Source organism: Corvus cornix, chromosome 1A (assembly GCF_000738735.6).
Source record: "Corvus cornix cornix isolate S_Up_H32 chromosome 1A, ASM73873v5, whole genome shotgun sequence".
NCBI lineage: Eukaryota > Metazoa > Chordata > Aves > Passeriformes > Corvidae > Corvus > Corvus cornix.
The window spans coordinates 47965263-47982120 of NC_047057.1; the positions used below are offsets into that span (position 1 = coordinate 47965263).

The 16858-nt window shown below is 41.7% G+C and overlaps 1 long non-coding RNA gene across 1 annotated transcript; it reads left to right on the forward strand.

Annotated features, from left to right (window-relative positions):
- The first annotated feature begins 6644 nt into the window (after window positions 1-6644).
- On the forward strand, window positions 6645-11375 carry LOC109146105. Its single transcript, XR_005604529.1, has 3 exons — window positions 6645-6685; window positions 6948-7151; window positions 11066-11375. It is a non-coding gene; the product is annotated as an uncharacterized LOC109146105 (long non-coding RNA).
- Window positions 11376-16858: the final 5483 nt, after the last annotated feature.

The window sequence follows — 16858 nt, forward strand, 5'->3', positions numbered from 1 at the left end:
GCCGGCCAGCTCGGCACAACACCCCGCGGCACTGTGCCAGGTGCTGTGCTGGGGGGAGGCTGGGGGCGCCAGGGGTGCCCTGGAGCCCACATCAAGAGCAAAGCCTTGGCTTATTTTTGAGGTGGGAATATTTTCCTTACAATACAAAACCAAGCCTCGGCTCATTATGAACCACCCAAGCTGTCACCTAGAACTAACCAGCTTCTGGTTTACATGTGGAAAATAAGATTATTGTAACATATTTATTTTTTGCCCCATCATACAGACAGTGCTACAATCCAAGGCTTTAGGATGCAACAGAAAAGAGGAGATGAGAAGCTTGTTGAATTAGGCAGGACCACTCTCATATGCCCAAGGATATTTTTTTAACCTTTCTCTTGTGCTGACTTGCCTTCATGGTAAGCCCACAAGCAAACTGAATGACTTTCTAACACTTTAGTCCTGCGAATTAGGAGATACTTAAAAATTAGGCACAGCCTTTAGAATAGATATGTGATATACAGGCGCTGTCCTTCCGCTTGTGTTCAACTCTTTCCTCCACCTTCATTTCACATCAAGGTGATGGCTGTTCTGCATCATGAGTAACTCATTCCCTATGACCCTTTTTTTATCACTTCCCAGACAACCTTTGGTGGGACTCTAACCAAAACAAAGAACAAAGGACCTTATCACCAATCTTTTCTGCCTATCCCTTTCTCCATCCTATGAAAAGACAGTGTGCTTGCTGTTGAATTTTTATTTCCTTAAGGGCATCTAAAGCAGTACAATCTTGGTAGCTGTCAAAGCAGCACCTTTTTTTGTTTGTTGTCACCCTCATACACTCACACAGTGACCTGATATGAAACCGTCTTCTACCTTCTCTGGTAAGTCCAGGTTTTAAAAATCTCTAGTGCAGGTGTTTCCAAGACCTTTCACAAAAGGCAGTTCATCAGTTTTAAAATGCTTCTCTTCATCTCTCTGCTTCAGCTACCTTGGAGCAAGATTCCTTGTGCTTTGGTTTATGGAAGCTAGAGGCTGTGTTCTCCCTCCAATACCTGCTATTAGTCATTTGGGCAAGTGGGTGTGTATATATAGATCCATACATACACCCATTCACAAGAAAATTCTGTTAAGAGGAGCTCAGAGCTTACAACAGGGCCCCAGAGCTTTTTAGAATATGTAGTCACACTTGGAAACTGGAGTCACTGAAAGCCATAAAAACTCACCAAGCCATGAAACCTGATCCAGCTGCCTCAGCGTTCCAGTATCCCACTGCTCTCACCTACAAAAGCCCATATTCCTTCAGCTTCCCAGCTGCCTACTCTTTTGATAATGTGCATGAAATTTGGGATATGTTCTAAGAGGTTCAAAGACCATTTTAGCTGAATCAGTCTGTGTGCAATGCAAACATAAACAGGAAAGGAGAAGCCACTGATGGAAGAAATGGCTGAAGCCGATGCATACACATTGCCCCTTGGGAATGATGAAGGGTTGTGGAATACAGACATAGCATCCTGCTAGCAAAAGACCACCAGATTCCTGTGTGGGAGCTCCACCACACTACTGGTAGGAGCTATAGGGTGAATACAGAGAGTATATTTCATTGACGTCACTAGCCAGCATTACTTAGAACAGGGCTAAGCACAACTGCAAAAAGAACTGCCTCCAAGCTATTCTATTTATATTCCTACCAGAGCTACCATTGGTACAGTCATTCTGCTGCTGAAATCCTGACCCTGTCGTTGCCAGTGTAGCCACGGACCAGAGGAGATCATTTTGGATCTTTTCAGAATTTGGCATGTCTTAATACCAGTGAAAGCAGCATTGGCAGGGGGTGGAGCGTGCTATTTGCACAGGACCTGCGTCAGGATTGGCATTCAGTGAACAGCAAGACATATACAGGCATTTTATCCCAATATAGAGAATAACGCATCTTCCTCTGCGTTGCTGGTGGTAACTTTGGCAGTCCAAGGAACAATGGTAATTGCTTGTTACTGTGGAAACAAGACCTCCAGAAATAACACTAATGAGCCAGCAGGGTCGTGGGAGAAACACAAGCATACCGTCTCCTGCAAACATACATGATTTGGCTGCACAGAGGAGATGGGGCTCTGGGGAGAGGAGCAATTTATTTGAATGCAACAGGCACCCAGCACAACCTCCATTCATCCCCCATGCCAGTCTGAGCCTGCAAACAATTTAAGTTACTTGAAAATAGTGCTCAGATAATTTTGGAAATTTCACCTTTCTCCCTGCCTTAAATTTTGGGGAAGTTGACTCAGAGATCCTCCCTCCTCTGGAGGGACCCATTTTATGCAATACATCTGATAGGAAGATGTCTCCAAAAATCTCTCTATGAAAAACACGTTCTTACAAATTTCCCTAACCAGTTCTGCAGACGCAAGGGATACCAGTAATCTGAGGGATGAGTCTATAAGCACCTGAATGGCAAGGTCCTTCTCCTAACAACAGTCTGTTCGTGAATCCACCACTCCACCCTAAACAAGATGAAAGAAGGAATGTGTACAGCAGAAGAGGGGAAAGAAGGTAGGAGACACCAAGAGCTTACTGCAGCTTCAGCATGTGTCTTTTTCGCCTTTCAGGCTGTGTTGCTCTTGACAAAGAGAGGAGAAGACAGTGTAAAGGAAGTGAGATGATGGATGGTAACCTGTGAACACAGCTATTTTTTGTGCTCCATATTCTTTTGCCTTCTAAAATCCCCAAAACGATGCTTTCTGCCCCCAGTTCCTACTGGGACAGCAGTGTGGTGGGTGGCTGCATATTTATAGTCAGCTCGGCCTCATGTGCTAGATGCCAGGAAGTGGACCTATTGCTCAAACTGCCCTGAAGGATTCTTCCTTCTGCCTGCCAGTGGCTCCAAGGCTGTTAAACCTGATCTTCCTAGTTAAAGGTGACATACTTCACATTAGCAGGGGGCCTCAAAGGAGCAAAGAGAGGCACAGAAGCCAGAGCTAGCCCAGGCCAGACAACACTTTCAAACACATCCTGCCTTAACTTGAAGGAATGTTTTTGATTGCTCCACCCTACAGGGGAAAGAAAAGAAGATGTAAACGTCAGTCACAGGGAGAAGAAAGGCATGAGTGTACTCAGGTAACAGGGCCTTTTTTACTGGGAGCTCCTGTGGCAGGCCAGGAGCTTCTCAAAAAGCAAATAAACAGGTAGGGTCACCACTTTGCTTGTTATTGCACTCCCTTGAATCATTTTTATTCACTGTTTGTTTATTAGCTATACCAAGAAGCCTCAGATAAAATCAAGGCACTACTGCACAGATTAGGAATATCCCTGACACCAGCGCTTGCTACACTGTATGCCTACACAACAAGCAAAAGGAGAAGAAGGAAAAGGGTGTTGTCTACTGATGAGGACCTAAGGCAGAAAGACATGGAATGACTCAGCCATGGTTATGTCAAGAGTTAGTGGCAGAGTCAGTAGTTCACTAATAGCAACTTCAGTCTGCACAGCCTTTGTCCAGAGCTTTAATCATAAACTCCTCCATTTTCCTACAACCCCAAAATAGAACATGGGCAAGCGGTGCAAAGGAGTTTGACATATAAATGGGAAATAAAAATCAGAAGTTAAATGATCAAGATGTTGACATGTCCTTCAAATACTGCATTGACACAATATTGTAGGCAAGGGTTCTCCACAGCTCTAATAATTTTAATTTCAGAAATCTTAATCCCATTTGTGTGAGGGGCTTTTTCTTCTTCAGAATAAATAAAAATAATTAAAAAAAAAAAAAAGGTTTAAGGCCTGAAGTTGCTCTCAGACATATGTGTAAAACAAAACAAAATAGAGCTGTGTGTATATTGAGGCCAATAAATTTACGGTATGCTCCCCACTGCTGAGTTGCTGGGGCCCCAGCTCAGGATTTCTGCTTTTCCCCAGCAACAGTCGGTGACACTGCAGGTATCAGAGCAGAGCATGATCCAGCAACTCCTGGAGAGCCAAACTGATTTAGACCTGCACTCAGGGAACAATGGAGCCAGTTGACTTAAGGGAGAAAAATACCCCAAAGACTGCTGCTTTCAAAAAAAGGAAGCAGAGTTTAAATGCATACAGCCTCTCTCTGATCTGGTTACATGAGCAGTGTCCAGGGTGTAAGAACCTCATAGATGTTAAAGAAAGAGAGGAGAAATGAAACTCAGTTTGGGTAACAATTTCTGAGGTTGTAGCCACATATTTGCCTAGAGCATCCCACCCCTCCAAACTCAGAAGGTTACCATGGTGACAAATTTCAGCTGTAGGTAAGAAGGAAGTATTTCTGTACGAAAGCCATTTTGTAGAAATATAAAATCTAAAGATTAAGCCCCATTGCACCATTTATAATCTTCGTTGCCACATATTCACAACTAGATGAGCTTTCTTGTCTCAAGAACAGTTAACCAAAATGCAAATAAAGCTGCTTTGTTTTAATTCATGTGTTCTGCTAATGGAGCTCATCTCCGTACAGTAAAATAATGCTCTCAAATTCAGCAAAAAATGTAGGTATTCATTTGCTTCCAAATTGTGTCTAAGGGAGTTATTAATACTTTTGATTCTCAGAAGACAGATCTATTCCATTGCTTGACTGTGAATTAGAAGAAAATTACCTTATATCATGCTTGGATCCAATTCATAGCACCTTAAGCACAGCAAGTCCCCAGTGCAGCCCGCATCATGCACTCACGGCAGGGAGCCAAGCACAGCTCAGATTGTAGATTTCCTCTCAGTAACTTAGGAGAAGGTTACAGACCAATGATCACACACTCAACCAGGTCTCAATCATAGATCAGCTTGTAAAAGCCATCAGTAAACTCCTGCTCCTCCCGTCCTGGGATTCCTAAGTAACTGGCATGTACTAAGGTGCCATTTCCTCAGCTGTCCCAGCCTGAGCAGTTCTGCTCCTGCTGCTTTAATTTCTCTGAGGCTTAGCTCAGACACAAGGAGTCACACATCCACCATCACCTGGGAGCCAGGGGCAGAGTGCCAGCTGCTAGAAGCTTCTGTAAGATTACTGACCTTAACACCACTAAAGCTTTGTGGCATTCAATGATGCCTTTCTCTGCAAACTCTTCCTTGCCCCTTGAGTCTCACACAGACACCAGTGTGCCTGGGGCTGTAAAACTGTCCCTCATAGCCAGAACACAGCTAAGTGACACTCTGGCTTTAGAAGGGTCAAATGAGCATCGAGACAGCTGTGGAACAAAGCCTTGCTTTAAGCAATGTATCCCTTTTATGAAAATGGGGGGGGGAAAAATGGGCTGGAACACTACTGAGCACAGGTCCATGACATGATTGGCAATGCATTTCCACCTCCATTGTCTCCAGTGCAGGAATGAAGGCTCAATCCTTCCTTTCTCCCCATGAGCCCATGCAGCCATGTACTGCTTGACCATCCCATTAGCGCACACAGCCACATCACAAGCTTTGCAGAGAACTGCAGGTATTCTCCTTTTGCCTCAAATCCTTTCAAAATACCTACTGTCTGAAATTTCAACATCCTGCTTTATTTAGTCTTCAAAGTGCCTTTCAGTAATCACTGAAATGTAGTGATTACAATTCATTTACTGTGTAAGGATTTACTGTGAACTACGCTTCAGTGAATTGTGCACTATGCCAGGTTAATTGTGCACTGAGCTCCACAAATACACAACCAAAGTTCAGCCCGTCCCCAGCTAAGAGGAGTGCTCTCTTGGTAATTTATGATGTCCTCTAGCTATGGGAGCAGAAGAGGGCGCAATCGCCAGTAAAGCCAGCAGCAGCTCTGAGTTTTTATCACACAGTAGCAGATGGGCCTTTGTGGTTTGTGATAGGGTAAAGATCCTTGTTGCTCATCCTTCTTCCACAGATTGTCAGAGGACTGTTTATACTGGAGAATCCAAGTTAAGAAAAGGTTGGTCTGGTCAGAGTTCAGATGGGCACAGGACTGTGTAACCAGTCATTTCATCCACTTCAGTAGGACCAGCTATTTAAACCTGTGTATTGGTTTTGCATGGCCTGGTTTTTGGTAGCAGGGGGCTACAGGGGTGGCTTCTGTGAGAACGTGCTAGAAGCTTCTTCTGTGTCCAGCAAAGCCAATCCCTGGTGGTTCCAAAGATAGATGTGCTGGTCAAGGCTGGGTCAATCACGGTGGTAACTCCTCTGTGATAACACATTTAAGAAGAAAGATAAATAAAAAGTGGTTGCAGTTTTAACTGGAGTGAGAACACGTGAGAAGAACAACTATGCAGACACCAAGGTCAGTGAAGGAGGGGAGGAGGTGCTTCAGGCACCAGAGCCGGGATTCCTCTGCAGGCCACGGTAAAAACCATGATGAAGCCACTGTCCCCCTGAAGCCCATGAAGACCCACAGGGAATGCAGAAATCAACCTGCAGCCTGTGGAGAGGCCCCACAATGGAGCAGGTGGATGACTGACAGGAGGCTGTGAGCCCATGCAAGACTCGTGGAGAGAGGGGCCCTGCTCTCAGGCTGGAGCAGCCTGTCCTTGAAGGAGTGCACCCCATGGAAGTGACCCGCACCGCAGTGGTTTGAGGATGAGTGTTGCTTTTGAGATGGACTCATGTTGCAGCAGTTCACAGGGAGCTGTTGATCATGAGATGGATTCACATTGGAGAAGTTCATGGAGAACTGTCTTCCCTGGGAGGGACCCCACGGTGCAACAGGGGAACGACTCCTCTCCCTGTGCAGTGGGAGAAGCGACAGGTAATGAACTGACCATAACCCCCATTCCCTGTCTCCTTGGGCTGCTGGGGTAGGAGGTAGAGCTGGGAAGGAGGGAGGGGTGAGGGGAAGGTGGTTTTAAGGGCTTATTTTACTTCTCACTACCCTGCTCTGATTCTGTTAGTAATAAATTCACTTCATATCTCTAAGTTGAGCCTGTTTTGCCTGTGATGATACTTGATGAGCGATCGAGTCCTTATCTCAACCCATGAATCATTTGTTACATTTTCTTTCCTCTGTCCAGCTGCAGAAGGGAGGGAATGAGTGGCTTTCATGGGTGCCTGGCATTCAGCCAGCATCAACCCATGACAACGTGCCACTCCCTGCCACCTCAACCAGGACCAGCACCGGCCATGCTCAGCTCAGCCACCAGCCATCCCACTATCCTTCCAGGCCCAAGCCCAACAGTCTCTCCCCTGCACGAATATCTGCCCCGCCTCCAGAACTGGTGAGTATTATCCTGGCAGCCCAAGACAGAAATTCTCCATGGGAAAATCACATGGAAGAAGGAGGGACATTCTCTTGGAGATTCAATTTTTTCTGGAGCTGGCAGTTGTCTTCTTTCCGGATGAAGTAGAAAGTCAAGGTTCTTCCTGCTAATAGTCATTAAATAACTTTCCTCTTTTTTTCCTAGTACCATTTCAGTATTTTGATCAAGTTCCAGCTTGGTTTAATTACATACTTTCTATCTGAATTCCTGCCCAAGCTTCATTTAGAGAAATTATTCATTTCCTATCTTCAACATTATTATTATTATTGTGCTTATTTGCACGATGTGCTTAGCATTCATACACATCTTCAGTGCTCTGATGGGCTCATCAGAGTGGTGCTGGTGGGATGGAACAGAAGAACACTCCTCATCCGCCACCCTGTAAAATCAGCCCTCCTCCCCATCACATACAGGCAATTTTGCATTCCTGAACATTAGAGAATGCTCGCAGTCACATCTGAGGTATCACGAAAATATTACCAGTTCCTCCTGAGAACATGCCTGAATGCTGAACATTATTTAGAAACAAAATCCTTATCTGACTGCAAATAACAAGTCAAAGGGGAAAATGTTCATTTCAGACTATTAATTTTTCCAGGACACACATTCCCAACAGTGAAGACAAGGAAAAGTTGGGTAGGAATGGCAAAAACACATACCCTAGGAACATTTTTCCTCTTTCCTTGCAAGGATAAAAGATTTGAATAGTCTTCATCTCACGTGACAAACTTATGCAAACCTCATGCAGCACATGGTTTTCTATCACATAGTAACGGATGTGAACAGAGAACTTCAGTTTCTGAAACTTTATCATGTTGAAAGCCATGTTTTTCTTGCCACAGTAATTTATTTTCTACCCAGCTGTTTTCAACAGCCTTTAGATTTCACTCCTCAATACCTCTCCTATAGCTTCCCAAGTTTTACAACACAGGGTCAGAGATAAGCACTTTTTCCCTCTTTCCATCTCAGCCTGGGACCTGGTTTGAGAACTCCTGGAGACTGGCAGAGAGACCAACACAAAAGCCATTTTGCTGGTTCATTGACAGAAGGGCAGGGACAGGACAGCCAGAATGGAGGAGTGTATAACCCCAAATATCCTCAGGAACAGCTGTGATCATTCCCCACACATGAGGTCAGGCAAGTATTAGTTAAAATTATAATGTATATAAAATGGATGATCCTTAGATCTGCATTATATACTTTTGTTGAGCAATAATATCCCCAGGACAAGAGCAAGCCTTGCATAAATGTCAGAAATGGAGCAAACACCCAGTCAGCCTATCTTAATAAATCAACTGCACTCCAGCTCCTGGCATTTGTTTGCTTTCTGATGTGGATTAGGATCTGATTCCAAACACAGGGCATTAAAATCAAAGCAATAGCAGCAGCCGGACAGGGATGAGACAGCTCCATGTGGATTTAATCACGGATAGATGCAGAGCAGTGATGGAGCAGAAGATGACATATCACTATCCAGTTGACATAGCACTTCCTAATGCTGAAATAAAACCCAAAACTCTTTCAGTGGCTCAGCCTCAGTCTGGAGGGCAAACAAATTTCAGTGAGAGGACACCTGATCTTCTTGTCATGCACACTTCTTCCCGCACTACACTTTACTGCCATCTCTCTTGAGCAAGCAGAAAGCCCCTCAGAGGCAGGAAGTTTCAGTATCTGTAATATTATGCCATGTTACCAGCACCTTTCAAACCTTGCCTTGGGTTAGACACACGTTTATTCTAGAGAACTGGAAGTGATTTAAGACATTAGCATTCCTCAGATGCATGCCACCCTCAGTCTCCTCACTCCTATCAATAGGATCCTCACTCCCACTGCCAGGAGGACAAAAGGTGCAAGCATTCCTCACCTACTGTTCTTCAAAGCCCATTATCTGAGCTTAACGTGCTGGAGATGATGATCTGACAATGTACTGCAGTATCCTTCCAACTGCACCAGCTCAGCTGGGGAGACTGAAATCTCCAGCACTGATGGAAACTGAGCAGTTAGGGGTGAGAACTTCTTAAATTACCTTACCTAGACACAAAAAAGAAAGCCCGTGGACATCCTCAGACATCTCACACATTCTCTAAATCCACTTCTACTCAATACATCTCACCCTGGCATTCAAATTCAGGTTACTCACAGCACACAGGTGTGAATCTCCCCACTTACACCATTCTGAGTAGTGACACTCAGCACAACTCTTGTGGTAGTTGATGAGTATTAGCAAGTATTGCCAAGGCTGTAATCAACTAACTACCCTAGAATCTGAGATATAATACAACATGGCATACTTGCAAGCAGACAACAAATGTTCCAACACTGCACAGCAAATAAAAAGAACCAAAAATGTATTACTTTCAGTTGTTATTGGTAGTGGTTTAATCTTGTAATTTTAAAGGCAACCACATTTTGGAGGGGAGGCTTGGCACATGATTTCTGTATATTTAGGTTGGCAGCATTGTTTCCAATAAGCAAACATTCTGCCATACTAAATACGTACATGTTCAGGGACCAACTTATTATAGGTATGATTATGCAACATATTTCTGGTATCACAAGCTCATACTGGTCCATAATACACCATGTAGACAGACACAGTGATTCCCTGAGGAAAGAGGTCTTTGCTTCACTCTCTTTGCTTGCTACTGCAGGGCCTAGCCCAGCTGAGCACAGGCTGAGAACTAACTCGTTGGTAGCTTGTTCTGAACACACTTGGTATTAAAGGGTCAATCTTCCCTCAAGCCATTTGCTACTAGGACCATCCCCTTCCTTTGTGTGAGGAAATCTTACTTAATGCTTGGAACACAAAGTTCTCTTCTTCATCAAGCAACTTCCATTGTAGAAGTTACCTTGATGATATCAGTTACATTTACAAAGAGAAAATTCAGCCTGAGGGCAGATAATTCAGCTTGAAGACATCACAACCATAACCTCAGAAAGAGAAAAAACTCCTATTTTATGGGAATCTGAACCTCAGTTTCTGGAGGGCTCCAAAAGTGATGGAAGAATTTATCCTAATTTCTGGGGTAAGGGCCCAGATCAAAAATCAGCAAAAGGCACACTCTGAACACTGGAGAGGAAATCACACTGTGTTCTTCAGATAGGACCAGATATTCTCCCAAGTGGAGGCACTAAGAAAAAAGAATGGAAGGATACTGAGATGTTTAAAAAGAAAAATGGGATTTGTGTGATACATGTGACTGCTAAAATGGCAGGGGAGAGAGAATGCAGATGAAGGGACAAGGTTTGGTGGTCAGCAAAGAAGGTGAGCTGGCCGATCTAGAACAGGGAAGGCAATTACAAGACACAGAGCTGAAATAAAGTTGCTTTGTACAAAGAGAATAGCTGATGGGAAGAGGAGACAGCTAAAGTGCTGCTACAAAGAGGTCACCATCAGTTCACATAGCTTGTTACAAACACATCATGCCTTCCTCAGAATAAAAACAGCTCAGAGATTGGAAGTCTAGAGTGCAACCAGGTAAGAAAGGCAAAACAGGTTTGGTTGCTAAATTCTGCAGCAGAGATACCGACAAAGATCAGCTGAGGAGCTGGATGGGAGCTTTCATAAATACCATACTAAACTAAAAGAAAATAAGGGAGAGCACCTAGGAGCTGCTGTTTGAAAGCAGCAGCAAGAAGAAAAGGAACAAAAAGCTACCAGGATTCCCTCTAGATCTCCCTAGAAAGCTTATCATTTTATTAAACCACAAGATTTCATGAAACCACCAGAGCCTTGACTCTACTTGCTGTATCTCACACACACACAAAGCCTTTTTTTACTCTCCTTGCTCTCTTTCAAACAAACCAGTCAAAGAAAAAGTGTTTCATTTCTAAAGAGTCTTCAATCAATGCTGCCATTACCCTGTTCCCAGAGCATGGTGATGCAGAAGCCACACGGCCACTGGGACCCACTGAGTAAGGAGTTCTACCACACACAACACGGGCAGCAGCATAGAGCCAGGCATCTCTACAGGATCACAGAAGGACGCAGGATGCTCCTCTGCAGCAGACCTCAAGACAGCAGCATGCCCAGGGCCACAGCATGTGCATTCAGAGAATCAGGAGAGACATGGGTAACAACTTCAGCCTGCACAAATGCAAATGGTAGTGTTATAAACATATATTATAATATTGGCTTCTCGCAAAGTATTAAGGTAGATATTATATAATGTTAGAAATGCTTTTTGCTGTGTGGATGTAGTTTTCTCTCTTTTTAGCAAGAATGTTAGCAAGTGTGAGCAAGTAAGATAACCTCCAAGCGAACAGAGGAGGAGGCCCAAGGAGATGCTAAACAACACTTTGTCCAGAGAACAAAAGGGCCCAAAGGCTGCTCCGCCCAGAGAACGGGCGGCCAGGAGGGTCCGAGAGCCCTTATCACCGCTCTGCCCGGGGGCAAAGAGGCCCAAAGCTGCAATCAGCCCTGACTGTCTGGAGAATTAAGAGATCCACCCTACCATCGACTCTCACCTAGCGAGCCCAACCCCAAGAATCAAAAGAAATAAAACCGCAAGGCAGAAGACTACGCATGCTCTAAAAAGGCAGAACCAAGGAGTGGCCATGCAGAACAGCTCCGGGAAAAGTTTGAATATTAATAGAGAACAGACAGTAAAAATGGTATAAAAAAGACTTACCTTGAGCATCAGGTGTGTTCTTGGCAGAGCGCCAAGGCACCTGGCCATTACCCCTTTGCTTTATTTTATGTGTCTCTTATTGTCTTTATATTAAACCCTTTAAATTCTCACAGGAGAGTGAACCTCGTTTTTCACAGTAGGCATGGCATCAGCACTATTACCCTAACACCCATCCCAGTCTCTGAAAATTCCACCTCTTCTCCAAATGGAAGTGGCCCAATTCTCATTTCCCCAGCAAGCTTCAGCTTCCAAAAAGCTTTGGTTTTTAGGTGTCTTTATAAACACACACCATCCCTCCTCCACTGCTTCTCCCAAGCCAAAAATAATGCATGTAGCAGCAGAGTTTCATTTGGGAAAGAAGAAAAAAGCAATTTCAAACCAAACTTGTCTTTAAAACACTTCTCAGCTCTGACCGTCATGCCTCTGGCAACCAGGACAGTTGTCCAGGGCTTGTTATTAGGCGGTAAATTACCTAGCCAAGAGCACCACAACCAGAAGGAGCCAAAGAAAAACACTAATAAAAAAACAAATGTGAAAATAAACCCAGTCATCTTCCTCCACCACTAAAATGCCCGAGTAGCAAAGTTACAGAATGACATTACAGTGAGGTTTCCTAAGGGGCTTGATAGGAAATTGTATTACAAATCCAAATATTTCTGAACCATCAGTTCTCTTCCAGTTCAGACCAGTATTCTACAACACATAACTTCTAAGCACTATTGGAAATCTCAGACCAGTTCTCAAAAAAAAAAAAAAAAAAGTGTTCTCATTGGAAATGTACTACCTTATATTGTAAAAATGAGAGGAAAACCAGAAGAAATACAAATTGAAACCTGCATTTGCTTACCACTTATTTTGGTATTTTAAAAGGATTTAAACAAGCATTTGTGGAAACAGCTAGACAGGCATAATTTTCTTTACCTACCAAATGCATTTGCCAAGACAGGGACTATAATCACACCAGCTGTCCAGGAGGGAGTATATTTAGAAATAAGTTCATTTTCATCTGGCAGCAGAGCTTGGATCTGTTGGGAAATGTTATCTTCCATTCATACTAATATCTAACCATATTAATTTTTATGACAGATCAAAACATAAGTAAGCTATTTTTTAAAACTCAGAAATAATTTCAGAATAATTCTGTAGAAACCTTCTATCTCAACAATTTCAAAATTATACCTTCAGATTTCAGTGGGTTTCATATATACTAGTTTAAAGACAACCGTCATTTTAACCTGAAATCTTAAACTTGCATATTTTAAAACACTGATAAACTGGAGAGGAAAAAAAAAAAAAACACCAAAACCAGACTAACCTTTTTGTTAAGCTCTGGAAAAATCCAAGATTATTGGAATCCACACTTTCCCATTAATTTATTCAGGTATGGAAACTGGTATTTTTCAGGTCAAAGAAAAGTGAAAAAAAAAGAAGAAAAAAGAAACAAAACCACTAAAATCTCCACACAGAATTATCATTTGGAATCAGCATTTTGGATGGCTCACTGGAAACCAAGCTAAAAACACTAAAGCAACCATTGCTTAGTAAAAGAAAGTGGGGTTTCAACTTGTGTGAGCACAGAAAAAGATTTTGTAGTCTCTACTCCCACCATGACTTCCAGTAATAAGAGACTAAGAGACCTTTTAGGAGTTCAGGAAGCATATAGTACTAATGGGTAGACCTGTTGTTTTGATTTTTCTGTCGATTTTGATTTCTCTGCTTCTCAGTGTTCATTTTTAATGTGAATGACAGCAACTCAAAACAACTTCAAAGTTAGTGGAACCCAGTCAATGAAGTTTTTAAAAATATAAAAGACTGAAAGTAGCCTTGTTTGAGGTAAATGAAGCTATGTGCTTAAGGAGTTTATTTACATAAAAATTGAGAAGCTTTAGGGAAAAAAAATTATGATGATGTCATTTGTTAACGCCACGGTTTGGAGGGAGGGGTCTTGGATTTGCCTTTAAGAATCTGACCGTTTGTCCCATGAATTTTTAGGGTTGGCAATACCGAAGAAGGCCAAGAGATGGCAGCATTGGTAAAGCATCTCTCGGCTCAGCCTCTCCCTTCTCGGTGCTGAGCCAGACTCCTTCAATTCATTGTTTCATTGCTGCTAAATCCCCAATCTCAAAAATGTTCTGATTCAGCATTCCCTGAATCGCTGTCGATTTGCAGATCTTGTTTATGTGCGGTACAAATGTAGAGCGGTAAAAAAAAAGAAGTATTAGAAAAGAGAGAGTTACTACTCTTCCTACCAGAACACAGGCCAGCTTTCAAAGGCTAGAACTGCCAGTCACACTGCTGTTACATGTACAATAAAGACAGTAATTCCTTACGGTAGGCCCCCAATATTCCAATCAGAACTCTATCTAACTGTAGACTTGCTGCAAAAGCACAAATTAAAAGGAAGTCATTGCAAAAGAAATTTACAATGTAGATTAGGGGACACAAAATGAAAACTCACTAAATCACTGAAAATGAGAGCAGAAAGATTATAAAGATAATACAGAAAAAAATATTCTACATAGGATAGTCCACCCTCATATAAATTTTGTAAAATAACCCTGCACTTGACAAATTGCTGTGTTTGGAATTATAAATTAACTGGGGGAAAATTTTTTTAAATATCGCATGCAGTTATCCCTGCAAAGAGATCGCTGGGTTCCTGCACTGTTTCTTGAAATTCTGAAATCCTAATCACTCATGATGCGTGACTGTATTTCTCCATGTAAGACACAAACACTGTTACTAACAAAACAGCCAGTGCTGGGTTGATTTCTGACTGCTGTGACATCATTCTAATTCCAAGGCACTCTGCACATTTCATAATGGTATTCTCAACACTGAAAGTACTTCTAGCTGTAATTATAAAGAAATGTCCCAAGAGTGCATACTATACAGACTTGATTTTTCCTGATCAAAGTCATTAAAGCTGTTTTAACACAAAAACTTGATAACCCATAACCCACACCACACTGGATTAACTGCAGAACAACAAAGGCACCACTGACTGCCTCTTCTTCCATATTTCTGTTCTCCTGGAAGCACACCACAAATCTTTTAAATGATGAAAAGACTTTTGACAGTGTGGAGTGACCATATTGCCAAAATACCAAAGGGTGTTTTTTTTAAGAGAGAGTATTTTAATTGCCTGAACTATTTAGCGGAAAAGCCCAAATGTTTGTGAACATTGGTCAAGTGATTTTTTTTTTTTTTTTAAAAGAGAGAACAGGTATCTCTCCACCTTTTTTGATAAAACAGTTTGAATAACCATCAGTTGCTCTAAAACTACCGAGATTTAATCACATAGCAATAAAAAGGTAATAACTTTAACACAAATATTCTCTCACACAGAAACTGTGGAAGTGCACTTTACCATAATGCTGGTGAAAACACCATTTGTTCCTTCTACAACATAGAAGTACATCTTGTGCACAGCATAACTGCTGAATAAAAAAAAAGTTTTAAAGATTAGCCACTTTACAAAGGCTCTTCACTGGTTTTATAAGACTGGTGTTTCCCAAACAGAAATGAAAGAAAGCTAGTGTGGTGCATAAAGGTAAGTGGTCTTTCAAAAACTTAGTAAAATAAAATCTTAATTAAAAAGAAAAAGGTCTTCTCGCTACTCCTGGAAAGAGAATGACTTTTTATTTTACTTTTTACTAAAAAGATAAATATAATGCCCCCTAGGGTTAGTGTCCCACTGATATTTTAATAACACTTTAAAATAATTAGGTAATCCCACTTCAATGCTTTCACTATTTAAACATTAGAAAATGCCAGACCTTTGCTCACATGTTCATGTAACACTGTTCTTTAAAGTGACATTATTATTGCTATTCAAACTTAAAATATTTCTTAGCCACATACTTGTTAAAATATAATATGCTGTTTATGGTAATTTTTTTAAAAGCCCACTATGTACTAGCTACTAAGTAATTTCTTCAATTTAAATCACATTGTAACTTTTTATTTCTTAACTCTATTTTTAACTAAGATCATTTCTTTCTCCAGAAGTATACATTTTGCAGCTATGCAAGATAAGAATGTGTTTCACAGTAATTGAGATGTGTTTATGTGGTGAGATTTTTTTCTTAGTGAAGTGTCCTTTGGTCTCACAGAAAAGCAGTTACAGATATGCTGAAAGCTGGGAGTTGAACATAAATTAACACGAAGCAGTGCAAAATATAATCTAACAGTTAAATTATTCATAGAAACAATGTTTCTAGAGACTCATTGAAATCTTTAATTCAAGAATGAGTATTACTTCAGAATTTTAAACGGAAACTATTGAGCTTGATTTAAAAAAGCGTGGAGGGTAGTTCTACAGGCTGCTGAAACTGGAGATCAGAGATACTTTTCTTTCATCTCTATCCTTAAAACATATTATGATAAGCATAATTCTCAAGATGACAGATTTTATTTTCTTAATTTAGTCATTTCACCAGCATTTATGTGGGGAGCTTCACATCTTTCCTTTCATTGTTGTTCTACAGCTGTCTTTTAAGCAGAGAAATATAAAACACCATTACGCAATCTTGTCCAAAAGCTTATGCCTGCCTCAGAACATCCCAGTTCCACTAACACAGACACAAGAAAACATACCCCAAATTATCCAAATCTTGCATAGTATCCCTTCTTCATTTGTAATACAGGAAAGGAGGACATTATGAAGTGAATATAAATGCAGATGTAGATAGTCAAAATTCCCAGGAGCATACGGGCCCTCACCTTTTCACACAGGTGAACAAGGTTTCAGCCTCCCAAGTCTCTGGCAATTATTTCTGCAATTATTCAAATAAGTAGTGTCTAAACTCAAGTATTTTCAAAAGGGCAGAATTAATCTCAGGTGATCTGAGCCAGCCAAAACTGCATTAATAGGAGAGGATAGAGCCTGAAAAACACACCTGTTGTGATGCTTCCAGAAAGGATGGTGAGGACATGGGCAACACTTGAAGTCTCAGCAATTTGTGCTATAAATAACAACCAGCTATCCCCCCAATCAAATTTACTTCCTTTGACCTGTTAGACTTGTTAGAT